A 15854-nucleotide genomic window follows, 5' to 3' on the forward strand; every position below is an offset into this window, starting at 1 on the left:
TTTTAAAGACATACATAATGCCTTGGAAAAGAAAATTAATTAATGATGTTATATTACTACATTTACTTTAAACCTTATTCTAAAAGGTTTTTAAATACCCACAGAAGATATCTTGGAATATAATATACACATATATATCAATTAACTACTATAATGTCTTATATTACTAGATGCATAAAATTGGTAATAGCATTACATCAGACGATGGGATATATAAGCTAATAGAAAGGAAAATTTTCTTAATACTACAGAGTATCCTTACCCTTCTTGCTTATTTCCCTAGCAAGTGGCAGGGAAGTTCAAATGACTGCTCACATTGTATCTTTAGTTCAAGTCATGGCTCAACCTCACAGAGGTACAATTGACAATTCCAGATGTTCATTAGTCATGGAACCATGGAGACAGACCCCACTGATCAGTTTGTGAGCTGTGGGCAGATCATGAAATTGTCTTGCCGCCATACAGATAAACAAAACATATGTGCTATTAGTTTAGAGCTGAAGATAGAATTTGCATGTGAACTTTACTTTAAAATCAAACGAGAAGCTACATAAACTGTAAAATTTTAGAGAGAGAGAAAAATATAATACAAACTTTGAGGACATAAATAAAGGTAAGTCATAATGTAGAAGACAGCCTCATTCTGGCTGAAATTATGTTTAGCATTTTACACTAGTGGATTGGACTGGCCAGAGGCTTGAAACCTTGTGGATTTGTGGCTCTTCAGATATGCTTCTGTACTGGAATGTGTTTGTGTTTACCTTTATTTGTTTTTAATTTAAAAAAAAACTTGAAGAAAGAGTTTCTGCCTTGGTAGATTTTCTTTGGAAACTCAGAAAGGGCTCTTGACGGCTCTGTGGCTCTTTTGTGATGATAAACCAAAGCTTTGGGCTTGTCCCAGTTGGAACTCCAGACACTAAAGAAGCAAACTTTAATTATTATTATTGTTTTCTACAGAGCTGAGCCCCTTTCTGATTATTCAGGTTTATACTAATAGTCTTCTAAACATATTGCTTTTTTTTTTTTTTTTCCAGCTAAGCTAGGACTACAAAGCAAAGCAGGAGAAACTTCACAATAAGGTTTCTGAGGTGCCAACTTTTTGTGTCTCCATGGAATATACCTGTGGTATGAGAAATGTTATTGGGAGGGAAATATTAATAAAAGCAAGGCCTGCAGTGAAAAATAAATTTCTCAAACTTGTAGAAGAGGTTGTTACCTGGGAAAGATGGTAGCTGAGATAAACTTGGATTCTGTGAATGAATAAGTTTACCGCAATATCTGAATCTCTAAACCAATACATTAATTGATAATCATAGAATCTTAGAGTTTTAAGGAAACTTACAGATTTTCAAATCGAATCTTAATCTTCTGCAAGAACTAGCTGCACTATGTCTCCAATAGATTACTCAGTTTCTACTTAATCATACAATCTAGCAGAAATGTCACTATCATACAAGACAGCCCTTTCCAATTTTGAACAACTCTGAAAGGAAGTCTAGCCTCACACTGGGCCAAAAGCTATTTCCTTTTTAACTTTGATCCACTATTCATAGTTCTATCCTCTGAAGTTACTTTTTCTTTCATGTAATACCTGTCAATTATTGAATGTAGTTATTATTTCGCTTATTCCCTAAATTCTTTCCATGTCAAGAGTTCTAACCTCCTGCAACCATTTCTCTCCTTTAAATTAAATTCAGTCAAATTAACATTAATTGAATGTAACCATGGGCCACACTCTGTGGAAGAATCTCAGAATACAAAAATGATCTACAGTCTGTAGTCTTGAGAAGTCACAACTGGGACAGGGAGACTGAGAGACATACAATCTTATCATTGCAATACATTCTAACAAATGTGAAAAGGAGGCTTGCGTAAGCTGGAGGTGGACTGGAGCGATCAGATCTGCTGAGGGAAGCTGGGAAATCCATGTCTAAACAATAGCATTTTCTCACATGAAAAATTAAGGAAAGGCATTTCAGGTAAATCAAAATATGTGTGTCAGGCATTGCTGTGTGTAAAGCAAGTTGTGTTAGGAGAACAGGGCACACATACAGTATTTTAAAATTTTCAATATGAAGCTTCAGTGGACCCAGACATTTTATTTACATAATCAGCTAGGGGCTTTTTTTCCAATCTTCTAACCTGTCTTGAATTTCCGTTTCCTTTTAAAAATGTTTATTTTTCCTTTTCTAGTTTAAGAATAACCTTATTTTACAGGGGAGAGAGAGTGACATAAAAATTAAGGATTTGGGTGATCTCACAATATTCTTGAACACCAGACCCTCCTATCCCAATCAACTGGTCTGTTTCTCTCTTTTCTTGATTCTTGCATGCCAAATAACTTTAAAGTACTTTCATTCTTCAGATTCTTAGCTCATCACAGGCTTTATCCTCACCAACACGATTCCACTCCCACTCTTCCATTTGTCAGTGACCGTTTACCTTCCCTGTGTTTCTTATTTTTATTAATATAAAATATTCCTTGAGAGAGCTATCAGTGCTTTATAAGTGCGTTACAATAGTTAATTATTTAACAATTATTAATCACTGTTTCAAGAGCTTTAGATACATTATTTCATTCAATCTTTACAATAGGCTTATAAAATGATTGTTACTATTTTTCACAATTTACAGATGAAGAAATAAATTCTGAGAAGATACACAATTTAGCTACAAAACTTCATTTTAGTACTGGCTTTTTAAAATCTACATTGTACCCACAAAACTGTGACTTTTAAATCCTTCCCATTTTTTACATCTTGGCCTTATTCATAATTGAAAGTGAGAAAATGTCATTTTTATTTCCTGCTAATGTTTTCCTATCCTAGAGTATATAACCATATGAACAATCTTCTTTTTGAACATTTTGAAATCCCATTTTTGTTTTAGCCAAGCACTCATTGAACACCCCCAGAATGACCTCATGTGCAGATGCTCTACTGAGGTTCATAGCTGAGCCCAATAAATAAGAAATTAAACTGGGGTTCCTTTGGATGATTACTGCAATTCAAATGACTTATTTCTTGGAATTCATGGTTCTCATTTATACATAATTGCTTATTTTAAGTCATATGGCCAAATCAAGAATGATAAAGTAAGTACCAGAATTTAAACTTAAAATTACAAAATTAGAAAATTACAGGAGTAAACATGAAGCATCTTCATTAACTCCTGAAATCTGGTATTTTGTGTACCTTTTGCTGATCTCCCAACTTTCCAGACTCCCAGGCCCTCATCCAACCCGGGGATGCCCATTGGGTAGCCACAGATATTACCATCTGTTAAGCTTTTAAATACCTCTGCCATTACTTTAGACCTAAAAATAACTCGGGCTTGGGATCATCACAAACATTTGTTGGCAGATGCTAAAAATACAAATGGGAAATTCTGCTATATTAGCTTTTATAAGATGTAAAAAATGTGTTTTGTCAAACCAAAAGACATACTTAGGAGACTTTTGTGGGTAAGAAGGAAGGCAATTTATTGGAAGACAACAAGGGGAAATTGAGCTGGAAGAGGAACAAACAGAAGTGAAGTTGGAGACTTTGTTAAAGGAAAGTACACTTGTTATTAGTCTGCAACATATAATTCTTTTTGAAGGAAAGTAAGCTTACAAAAGCAGGACAGTGTCTGTCCTGCTTTTGTTCCTGAGAACATGAGAAAAAAAAATGAGAACATACACTTTCTATCAAATGATCAGTATATGAAGCAAATTATATCCTGTTAACAGGCAAAACCGATACCATAGAGATGGTGATGGGTCTGAAAGAACACACAAGATGTATTAGAACAGATATGTACTTTTAAAATGATCTCATATATAACTGGTTTCCTTCTATAAAAGGAATCGCTGAGAACTGTTTCTGATCTTGTTCCTAATTTTATTTCTTCTAATGTGAAAATGCCTATCAGGCATTTCTTATAGAAAACTAAAATAATGTCCTTGCCAATCCCAGAAAGGGAGAAAGGAATAACTCCTGGGGAGAAAGAAGGGGGAAGAAGAAGGTGTGAAGAGTGTTGAAGTAAAGGAATGCTGTTTTGGCATCTCATCCATGTCGGTGACAGCAGGTGCCACAGAGGAAAAGACAACGAAAGAAAGGGCAAGGAAACCAGGAGAGCAGACACAAAGGGGGAAACAGATCCCTCTGCCCTGTGCCTCATTAATCTTGTCAAAAATACTTGCTGCTGAGAAATGCTAATCTTCTCACTCCCCAGAGTAGCCTCCCTCACAAGAATGTTTTAAAGTCCTGGTATATCTAATGACTGAGCCATTTAATAAATTACTTACTTACGTTACTATAAAAGCTAGACCAGCAGCTGTAACCTACATGTAAAGCACTAAATCCTTTTACCTGACTTTCTAAAGGTTTCTCTAAATCATATTTAGTGACAGGGTGAGGTACACAGGAATCAGGATTTAGTGGCAGGGCATACTTCATGCTGTTTCGAGTAGGTCAGGAGGTCTGACTTGGATTTCTTCCCAGTAACCTGATCTAGGTGAATCAGCAGGTTATAAATGAAAGTCAGTTTCTAAGATCTCCTGACTTTCTTCAACTATCAGGAACTTTATAGGAACCTGGTGAGAAACAGGAAAAGACCAAGAGATAATAAATAACATTGACCAATATTATGGTATTGCAATTTCTCTTTCCTAATACAATGTAAAATGTAGTGCCATTTTTGGACAAGCTAATTATTTGTATAGATTCCTGAGTTTGTTATTTTTGTTAGCCTGAATAAATATCTAAATGATTGGAAAATATTTAAGAGCTGACAGCCTTTTCTAGGTCACAAAGTATAACATTAGATAGTGGGTCTTCCAAGGGCAGGTTCTAATACTTTCATATGTTTCTCTCACTCATCATATGAAAATTCCTCATTTTAAACCCCCACTTTAAATCACTGGAGGGAAGACAAGTTAGAAAAGGGGAACAAAGGAAACAAAATGTATTGGAAGACTTGTCACATTCAAAGTATTGACATTCATTGCCTAGCTTCATTCTCACGGCAACTTTTGGATGAATTAAGAAACTTCTGCTCAAAGAGAGTCACAATAGCTATAATACAATTAATGTTTGTTTCTAGCTTTGTCTAATTGCAAAGCCTGAACTAGAGGTAAATGTCTGGTGTAAGCAAACTTCCACTGCCCCTTAAACCATACCTCACTGATAATTGTCTTCTTGTCCTACCCATAGCCTGGTTCTGCACCAATTTCTGCACCAATTTATGTCATATTTCTAAAGGTTGTTTTTCCCTGCTTTATTATTATTTTCAGTTAAAAGATTTCTCAGTTAGCATGGCTTAGTAAATCAAGAACTTACATCTGCACAATCTCAGAGAAACCCAAGGGCATCACAAGCACAACTAGTGACATGTTTCCTTCATTGTAAATGGGCAATAGCACTTGCTGTTTTTGAATGCCATGAACACATTGGGAATATTCAGCTACTTTGTGGGTCAATATAGAAAAATTATATTAAATATGAAGAAATGGTCTCAATTTTCTCATCATATTGAAATGCCAATAATTATAATAGCTCACAAATATGTTATGAGGATTGACAAAGTACCACATGGAAAGTGCAAAAGGCAGCTCACAGCTTAGGAAAAGTGTTCAGTCAATACTAGCTTTTATTAATGATGTTTTTATACTTATGAGTAAGATTATTGGGTTCCTATTCTCTGAGATAAGAGTTCACTAGCTCCAGAACCACACAGTAAAATGCTTCCTCTGTTTATGTCCCTTCCAATGTCAATTTCATTGCTTCTGTTTTATATTCCAGGAGTGTGATTGGTGATTAATGAAGTAAATATAAGAATACACTCTAGATGATAAGAAACTGGTTATATTTGCAAATACAGCCCTCAGTAACCTGTATACTTATAAATAACTTGAGATTTCTGCCCCCATATGTACCAAAACAATAACTGAAATATAGTTTCTATACACCCACCTCCCAACACTTTCTTACCCTGTAAAATAACGAAATAGGAGACTGTATGATCATAGCTGAATAATAAGGCTTTGCCTGTATCGCTTACCTTTTTCTGAAGGTCCTAATATATTTCAGGAATGTCTACCTTTGACCTTGCTAGTCCATACTCTGAAATGTCTAATTTTATTTTTATGCTTGTTGTGTACTAGAGTGAGGACAGGCAGGTAAAGGTTAGGTTGTGTGATATTCAGAGGCTGGAAATTGAAACCCCCTGTTTCTCACAGCACAGATGTGGTGCAGACAGCCCAGGCCTCTACATTTCCTCGCTGTGCCCTAAAAATGACCTTAACCCTGACATAGAAAGAGAAGCAACATCACTGTGAAAGGCTGTTGCTGGCTGGCTGTGTGAGAGGGAGCAGTTTTCTGGGTGTGGGGCTGTGTCCCATTGGCCTCTCCTGTGTCATAACACTTCCAGTCTCTCCAAGTTGACCTGGATCCTCTGAAGCCAAAGGAAGGTCAAAGTTAATTCTTTGTGCCCATCGAACTCATTTTATGAGTTGTTTTTTTCCATGAACCAGTGAGAAAATGATTCAGATCAATACTTTCTCTTCAGTCTTAAAATATATTGGAAATAATTGTTTTCTTTTGGTGTATTTTTCCCAAACAACCTCTGCCTTTCTACCTTTTGCTTTATTCTAATAAATAGATAAAAATACATGCATATATATTTATACATGTTCATATATACAAAATAATCAAACCAAAACAACAATCTATCACGTCGACAAACTGTGTTTTCTTTGAATTGCTTCTTTTTTTATATTTCACATCTTAACAATTGTAAATCTAAGTGATAATAAAAAATATACTTTTAGCTTCTTTAAAGATTTCAAATTGTTGTTTTTCTTCTCCATTAAGACAGATGTTTATTTTTATATGATGTCTAGGTTTTATGAAGTCCAGGTAAGAGAATGCTTTCATTTTTTCTTTCTATGTTTCTCAGGATAGAATAATGGAAAGTGATCAAACCAGGAAATGGAAGAGTTTAAGCAAACGGAATTTTTTTACCAAATTATTAAAACAACATGGACAGGTTTTCTTTTTTTAAAAAAAAAGACTGACAAAGTTAGTTTTGTAAAGTATTTCTTGCAACTATTTAATTAAATTCAAGTCTTATGTAGTATAATTCAATTCTTATGTAGTATAGCCTCTTCTTTGCAAGAAAGCATCATTTTAGGGTAAGAGCCATTTCTCAGATGTTCACCTTACTTTCTGTAGTAAGGCTTCAACATGCTTGTGACTGCCTATAACCCTATCTTCATCTTTCAAGGCCTGTGGATGCTGAAAACAAAAAATGAAAGAACAAGACCTCTGATAGATTTCATGGGCTTCTTGGAGGACCAATATCAGTCAATGGAAGTGTGATGACTTATCAGAGGTAAAGTGGTCCTCTATTGTTCTTTGCTCAGGAGTACTTGCTCAGAAAGATATTTAAGAAGAAAATCCATTTCTATTGCAAATTTATTCCTAAGCCATTGCTCTGTTAAGCATTTGTATATGGAAAAGGATATTGATGAATTGTTTTTGAATATTCTAAATAATAAGAGCTTGTGTGAGCTGATGACTAATCACAGATTTTAGGGCAGTATGAGTTACATTCAAGTATACTTAAAAGGTGACCTTTCAGTTCATTCTCAAAATCTTGGCCTGTGCTCTATGAATGGCAGGCCACTAACTTTAGACATGCTGTTGTGGTTCATTTTAGGCTTCCTTGGTTGCAGTAGAGAAGATGCAATACCAGCAGTGCTTTTTCAGGAGCTCCCTCTGAAGAAGATCATGGCTCAGTTACCATGGACACCAAGAAGCTATGCAGCTTTTTATTCTTTTTACTTCCTTCATTATGTGCCCTCCCAGGAAATATATTTTCATTAGTAACTACATTTTGAAACTTTTACCAAGACACCAGCCTAACCTATTGCTCTCTAAACAAATGCCTTCAGTATCTAATACATAGGTATATGCCAGTGTGAGCCAACCGTGCTATTAGGAAACTAATAAATACTCCTTTGCTTCCTATTTAATGAGAAAAAGCAAGACAATATTGCTCATGCTGGATCAGGTTTTGATTGGTATGTGCTTATCCTTCATAAACAGGTGTATTTTATATAAAAAACCACAGGGGAATTTTTTTTATTTATTTTATTAGTTGTACAAAAGCCATGTTGGCAACTGAAAAACCAATAAAATAAAATTGTCTCATGTGGTTCTTATTATGGAATCAAATAGTGATGTAAAAGGCAAGCACACACCAATCATAATTCCATCTGGCTGAAAGAACAGGAAAATGTGGCTCCATTTTCATTAGGAAAAGGGGGCATATATTTCGTAATGTGTTCAAATGTGGCTCTAAAGGCACTCCCAGTACACTACTGCATTTTTTACCACTCACGGGGTGCCATATCTACTGATGTAGTTTAATGTAATCAAAGTGACTTGAAAGGAGAGGACTGCTGTTAGCCTTGCATCTGCATCAATAGAGCACCAACAGAAGCTAGAGCAACATTTCTTGGCATTCTGGAAAGAAATGCATGTTGAACCAGTAAGCAATATGTATAGCCCCTGCAATATACACTTGGCATATTTGCAGCAAGTAAGTTGCCATTCATGTAACAACCAAAAATACATTCCAGAATGTTTAGTCTTTTCAATAACCAGACAAAACCATTCAAGCTCTGGACTTAAAAGACTGCATGCATAAATATTTTCTAAATTCCTTTAGTGCTGTTTTCGGTTTATCTTCAAGGAAATATAAGGGTAGCTATTATCAGTAGAAGGTAGGTATTCATTTGTAAGAGGTTGGGTCAGCAAGACACTGCACTATTAAATCATGTCTGGGACAACATGGAGTGGTCATTTGGGCCTCTGGGAAGTGTGGCACGGAAGAGTAGTTCTTTATTAAGAACAAGAAAGTAGCTAGCCCTGAAAATAAAGGTTGATTTGCTTTGCTGAAACTGGTTTTCTAGCCTCTGTTGGTGATTTGTTTTTGAAGTCTTGCTTTTTTTTCTTTCTTCTTAATCTGCTTGTGAGTAGATGACTAAGTGATCACGTCACCTAGAAATGTGTGTGAGTCTCCTGATTTTTGACTCATGTGTGCCACTACTAGGATGGAATGATTTCCCTATCCTGAACTTATTTGGGAGTGCAGAAAAAATGATGTAAGTTTTTGACATATTTTGTTAAATAAGTATGAGACTTATGTATGACACATTTACTTGGCAGAAAAGAAAGTGCAGGAGGGGACTCAAGTCACACAAAAGCTCTGGATTTATAATCCTACTTAAACATCTATACATTTTGTAAATTCACTTAAAATATAGAGTCAGCAGACAAAAATTGAAACTTATGACTAAACTAAATGTTTTTGAAAAGTTCATATGGTGTTTTCGTTAACGGCATCCATAATTACTAAATATATCCAGAATCTATACTACTGGACGTGTTTATTTGGTAACCAAATGTCTGATCAAATATATTATTGGACCTGAAATAGCCTCTCCATTGGACACTAGTCAACCATAGAAGATGACGTTTGGCTAGTATTCCTAAGAATCTAACAGTAGATGCTAAGTGGGAGAAAAATTTGTTTGCCTTCTTAGGGTTTAATTATACCTGGAACATTTGGAGGCCTTATATAAAAGGGACTGACCAGCTTCTGACACTACTTTTCTTCTTCTTTACTGAGAAATGCCGACAAAGAAACACTAGTGAGGTCCTGGCTTTGGCATCAGGAAGTCCTGAATTTGAATACTAGATCTGCCACCTAATAACTGATTTATTAACCAGATGCTTTTCCTTTGGAAATCCAGTGAAAGGATAGATCTTGAATATTTTTGCTTACCATTTTATCTCCAAAGGATCATCCTGTATAAGGCACAGAATAGATGTTCAATATATAGTATTAGGGAAAAAAAGTGAAGGTAAAAATATCCCTAAACTTAATTTTTCTTATTTTCCTAATTTATAAAATCCTAACAGTTTTTTTGACACAGGGTTTTTCTGTGTTGCCCAGGCTAGAGTGCAGTGGCACAATCATGGCTCTGCAGCCTTGACCTCCCAGGCTCCGAGTATTGTCCCACCTCAGCCTCCCAAGTAGCTGGGACTATAGATGCATGCCACCACACCCAGCTAATTTTTGTATTTTTTCTAAAGACAGGGTCTCGCCTTGTTGTCCAGCCTGGTCTCAAACTCCTGGGCTCAAGTGAGCCACCTGCCTAGGCCTCCCAAATTGCCAGGATTATAGGAGTGAGCCACCATGTCTGGCCACTAATACTTATTTTACAGGGTTATTTTAAGGATTAAATGTGATATTTTATGTATAAAACCTAGAATATTTCTTTTTTTTTTTTGAGACGGAGTCTGGCTCTGTTGCCCAGGCTGGAGTGCAGTGGCGTGATCTCCACTCACTGCAAGCTCCGCCTCCCAGGTTCACGCCGTTCTCCTGCCTCAGCCTTCCAAATAGCTGGGACTACAGGCGCCCGCCACCACGCCCAGCTAATTTTTTGTATTTTTAGTAGAGACGGGGTTTCACCATGTTAGCCAGGATGGTCTCGATCTCCTGACTTCGTGATCCGCCCGCCTCGGCCTCCCAAAGTGCTGGGATCACAGGCGTGAGCCACCGCGTCTGGCCAAAACCTAGAATATTTCTTGACATAACATAGGTGAATGCTTAAAAGGTGTGATGGTAATTATTTGTTTGATAGGCTATACACCTATATATGAAATACTTTAATTTTTTCTCTATCTGATGCCATCCTTGACTGTACTTAACAACTAATTTGCCCCTTGAAGGTGAAGATGAGGTACATTTTGAAGAAAGAAGAAAAAGAATGGGGACTTAGAAATAATATCATATACATTTGAAAGACACACACAAACCAAAACATTTTTGTTTTACAAAATACCCAAACCCTAACCAATGTTACTATATCTCCATCAAATGTCCAGAAGCCTCTTTTATATACAATGCAAATATGTGTAGATTATATTGTAAAAAAAAAAAATTCTATTCTGTTGATTTGAATTCAACAGGAATGAAGAGAGGGATAAACAATGGCAATTTTTTTTTTCTTTCATGAAGACAACCTTTTTGTCTTGAGCCCTGTTAGCCATATAATGTAGATCAGCATGAGTAAGAAAACAGACCAGGATGGAAAAGGAAGTATTGGTCATTTTAATGTTGTATTACAGGGTGACTAGCAACAGAGTGAAGAAGGGAACAGAGAAGTAGTTTGGTGAGGTCAATAGCACTGCAGATATGGGAGGTAAAAACGAAGCAAACTTAACCCTACAGGGTATGCCTGCCAAGAACCGCCGCCTTCACGGAAATGCAAGACAGCAAGGATGGAAGGCACAGGTTTTCTGTACCAACTTTTGGGGCTTTGTACATGAGTGGCCCCAGGCCTCCTGTGTATGGGCCACTGATTAATCCTTTGAAGAGCATTGCTTCTGTTTTCTGAAAGCTGGGCTGGAGCTCAGCGCAGCCGCCCTGCCAAGCCACTAGAAAGGAAAACCAGAACCGACGCTGATCTTTCAGCACTGTGTTCCCATCTACAATGTTTATTTCTCTAAATCTTTTAACAATTAAAATACTCTCAATTAGTATACAACCATCTTTATGATTTGCTGTATTCTTTCAACTTTCAGTGTAACATTATTTATTTTAACTTCAATTTACTTTTGATGTGGTGCATGTATACAATTTACCACAGAACCCGTTTTAACATTTAACAGCACGCTTCCTTTTTCCTTTCTCAAACTGTTTTAAATCACATGTTTTAAATTTTCAATGGATTCAGATATGTTTTCAGCAGATAGACAGTAAAACAAACAGAAACAAATTGATTTTGGTAAACAGCAGAGATGTAACACGAAGCAAAAGTCCAATTTACACTTTTCATGTTTTGCTTACCCATTTTTTTTTTGACAAACGGTACAATTTTTTATTTTAACAGATAAGATCATCTCAACTAAAGGCAATAACCATACTATTACAGTCTAGTTTTTCCTTCGTTTGAGCCGATGGTCTTATCTTTGAATTATCACACCATGTTAAGATTTCTTTAACAGTTAGTACATGGTTGGGTGGGTAAGGGTTGTACTACAAAATCTCGTATTTATTTAAAATACAAAAAGCATAACTACCACCATCAGCATCAACACCAAAAAATTCCTTGTTAAAACAAGTGAACTAAAAAACAAAATGAAACAAACAAAAAAAAGAATGTCTGCAATTGCATTTCTTTTTCAAAAAAAAACTTTTATTTACTTTTTAATGAATACATCTAGTTAGTGAATACTATCATGACATTCCCTTTAGGTCAAATCAAAATCAGATAATATTTCTAACTGCCTACCAAACATAGAACCCTTCCCCCTGGAGCTCAGTCTTATCACTAGATATTTCAAAGAGCCCATTGGGAAACTTCCTGTCATTCCAAGATATTTTAAGCAAGTAGAATCTTGGAGAATATCAACAGAGGAAGATGCTATGGCAATGATGATGCTTCCTGCGTGGACTGAGAATCTTAATCTTCCCATGAGTCTCTGCTGTGTTAAATGATGTACAGTTAAAACTTCTACAGAATGTCTCTTAGTAGATTAATTTGAATGCTTATTATACGTTACCTCATTCATTTTCTCTGGACACACATTGAAAGAGAGGCTTTCTCCATTACATTGGGGGCTCAGAGATTAAGTAACTCGATTGCAATCTCATGGGAGAGCAATCATTTGAGTCCAGGCCTGAGTGAACCAACCCCATGGATATCCTGCTCAGTACAGCCCACTTGTGAACAGAGACCACATCCTGAAGAAATTTACCTGTAAGCAGAATAAAGGAGGAGAAAGGGGCAGGGAAGGAGAGTCAGTAGTTCAGTGTGAGTTCTGCTTTGTCCCATATCACCTCCTTGACTAATCCTGATTCCCTTGCTCACTTAAAACTCTCCTTCCCTGACTGAGTATATTAGCTTCTATTGCTTCATAACAACCACAAACTTAACTCAAAACAGCATCATCTATTTGCTCTCAGTTGTGTAGGTTCTACCGCTATTCAGGGTATAACAAGTTAGAAATCAAGGTGTTTCCAAGGTGTTTTCACCTGGAGGCAGTGGGGGGAGTTCCTCTTCTATATTCTTTCTTCTTGTTGGAAGAATTCATTTCCTTTCAGTGGTGGGACTGATGGCTCCATTTCCTTTCTGGCTGTCAGCTGCTCCTGGGTCCTAGAGTTTCCTCTCCAATCCTTGCCATGTGGCTTCCATAGACAGTACACCACATGGATATTTGCTTTCTTCCAGGCCAGCCAGAGCTTATCTCTTTCGTCTTCTTCCACCAGATGGAGAAAATCCTGTTTTTAAAGGCTCACGTGATCCAATAAGGCTTACCTGGATAATCGCCCTTTCTTACATTTAGCTGTACCATGTAACATAACCTAATGACAGGCCCAGAAATTAGAGCAGAAATCTTGGGGAACATCACAGACTTTAGCCTGCCATAGTGAGATGTCATCTATAGTTATTCAAATATTTAATATGTCAAATGACATTAGAGTAGGAACTAATTTATCCAGAGGGGATGTATTCAACTTTTTAGGTGTATTGTTAAGCACATAATTATATAATTAATAGAATCTATAAGAAAGACATTTTAGGGGTAGCACAACAAGTCATTTTGGGCTGACAGTGAATATGTGAAGTTATAGTTAAAGAATACACAGTCGGCGGTTCCAAGATGGCCAAATAAGAACAGCTCCAGTCTACAGCTCCCAGCGTGAGCGACGCAGAACACGGATGATTTCTGCATTTCCAACTGAGGTACTGGGTTCATCTCACTGGGGCTTGTCAGACAGTAGGTGCAGTGCACCAAGCATGAGCTGAAGCAGGGTGAGGCATCACCTCACCCGGGAAGTGCAAGGGGTCAGGGAATTCCCTTTCCTAGCCAAGGAAAGCTGTGACAGACTGCACCTGGAAAATTGGGTCACTCCCACCCTAATACCACCCTTTTCCAATGGTCTTAGCAAGCAGCACACCAGGAGATTATATCCTGCACCTGGCTCAGAGGGTCCCATGCCGACGGAGCCTCACTCATTGCTAACACAGCAGTCTGAGATGGAACTGCAAGGCAGCAGCGAGGTTGGGGGATGGGCACCCGCCATTGCTGAGGCTTGAGCACGTAAACAAAGCAGCCAGGAAGCTCAAACTGGGTGGAGCCCACCGCAGCTCAAGGAGGCCTGCCTGTCTCTGTAGACTCCACCTCTGGGGGCAGGGCATAGCCAAACAAAAGGCAGCAGAAACCTCTGCGACTTAAATGTCCCTGTCTGACAGCTTTGAAGAGAGTAGTGGTTCTCCCAGCACAGAGTTTCAGATCTGAGAATGGACAGACTGCCTCCTCAAGTGGGTCCCTGACCCCGAGTAGCCTATCTGGGAGGCATCCCCCAGTAGAAGCAGACTGACACCTCACACGGCCAGGTACCCCTCTGAGATGAAACCTCCAGAGGAACGATCAGACAACAACATTTGCTGTTCAGCAATATTCACTGTTCTGCAGCCTCTGCTGCTGATACCCAGGCAAACAGGATGTGGACTGGACCTCCAGCAAACTCCAACAGACCTGCAGCTGAGGGTCCTGACTGTTAAAAGGAAAACTAACAAACAGAAAGGACATCCACACCAAAACCCCATCTGTACATCACCATCATCAAAGACCAAAGGTAGATTAAATCACAAAGATGGGGAAAAAACAGAACAGAAAAATTGAAAATTATAAAAATCAGAGCACCTCTCCTCCTCCAAAGGAACGCAGCCCCTCACCAGCAACAGAAAAAAGCTGGGTGGAGAATGACTTTGATGAGTTGAGAGATGAAGGCTTCAGATGATCAAACTTCTCCGAGCTAAAGGAGGAAGTTCGAACCCATCGCAAAGAAGTTAAAAACCTTGAAAAAAGATTAGACGAATGGCTAACTAGAATAGCCAGTGCAGAGAAGTCCTTAAAGGACCTGATGGAGCTGAAAACCATGGCATGAGAACTATGTGACGAATGCACAAGCTTCAGTAGCTGATTCGATCAACTGGAAGAAAGGGTATCAGTGATCGAAGATCAAATGAATGAAATGAAGTGAGAAGAGAATTTTAGAGAAAAGAGAATAAAAAGAAATGAGCAAAGCCTCCAAGAAATATGGGACTATGTGAAAAGACCAAATCTACGTCTGATTGCTGTACCTGAAAGTGATGGGGAGAATGGAACCAAGTTGGAAAACCCTCTGCAGGATATTATCCAGGAGAACTTCCCCAACCTAGCAAGGCAGGCCAACATTCAAATTCAGGAAATACAGAGAACGCCACAAAGATACTCCTCGAGAAGAACAACTCCAAGACGCATAATTGTCAGATTCACCAAAGTTGAAATGAGGGAAAAAATGTTAAGGGCAGCCAGAGAGAAAGGTCGGGTTACCCTCAAAGGGAAGCCGATCAGACTAATAGCTGATCTCTCAGCAGAAACTCTACAAGCCAGAAGAGAGTGGGGGCCAATATTCAACATTCTTAAAGAAAAGAATTTTCAACCCAGAATATCCTATCCAGCCAAACTAGCTTCATTAAGTGAAGGAGAAATAAAATCCTTTACAGACAAGCAAATGCTGAGAGATTTTGTCACCACCAGGCCTGCCCTACAAGAGCTCCTGAAGGAAGCACTAAACATGGAAAGGAACAACCGGTACCAGCCACTGCAAAAACATGCCAAATTGTAAAGACCATCGATGCTAGGAAGAAACTGCATCAACTAATGAGCAAAATAACCAGCTAACATCATAATGACAGGATCAAATTCACATATAACAATATTAACCTTAAATGTAAATGGGCTAAA

General features: G+C 37.8%; 1 long non-coding RNA gene across 1 annotated transcript in view; it reads left to right on the forward strand.

Moving 5' to 3' along the window:
- LOC134761555 (uncharacterized) overlaps positions 1 to 9474 on the forward strand; it is a 29694-nt gene extending 20220 nt beyond the window's left edge. The window contains exons 3-4 of the long non-coding RNA XR_010140339.1: positions 7267 to 7374; positions 7702 to 9474. This is a non-coding gene — a long non-coding RNA (uncharacterized LOC134761555). The remainder of the gene's footprint in view (positions 1 to 7266; positions 7375 to 7701) is intronic.
- The last annotated feature ends 6380 nt before the right edge of the window (positions 9475 to 15854 follow it).

Source organism: Pongo abelii, chromosome 5 (genome assembly GCF_028885655.2).
Source record: "Pongo abelii isolate AG06213 chromosome 5, NHGRI_mPonAbe1-v2.0_pri, whole genome shotgun sequence".
NCBI lineage: Eukaryota > Metazoa > Chordata > Mammalia > Primates > Hominidae > Pongo > Pongo abelii.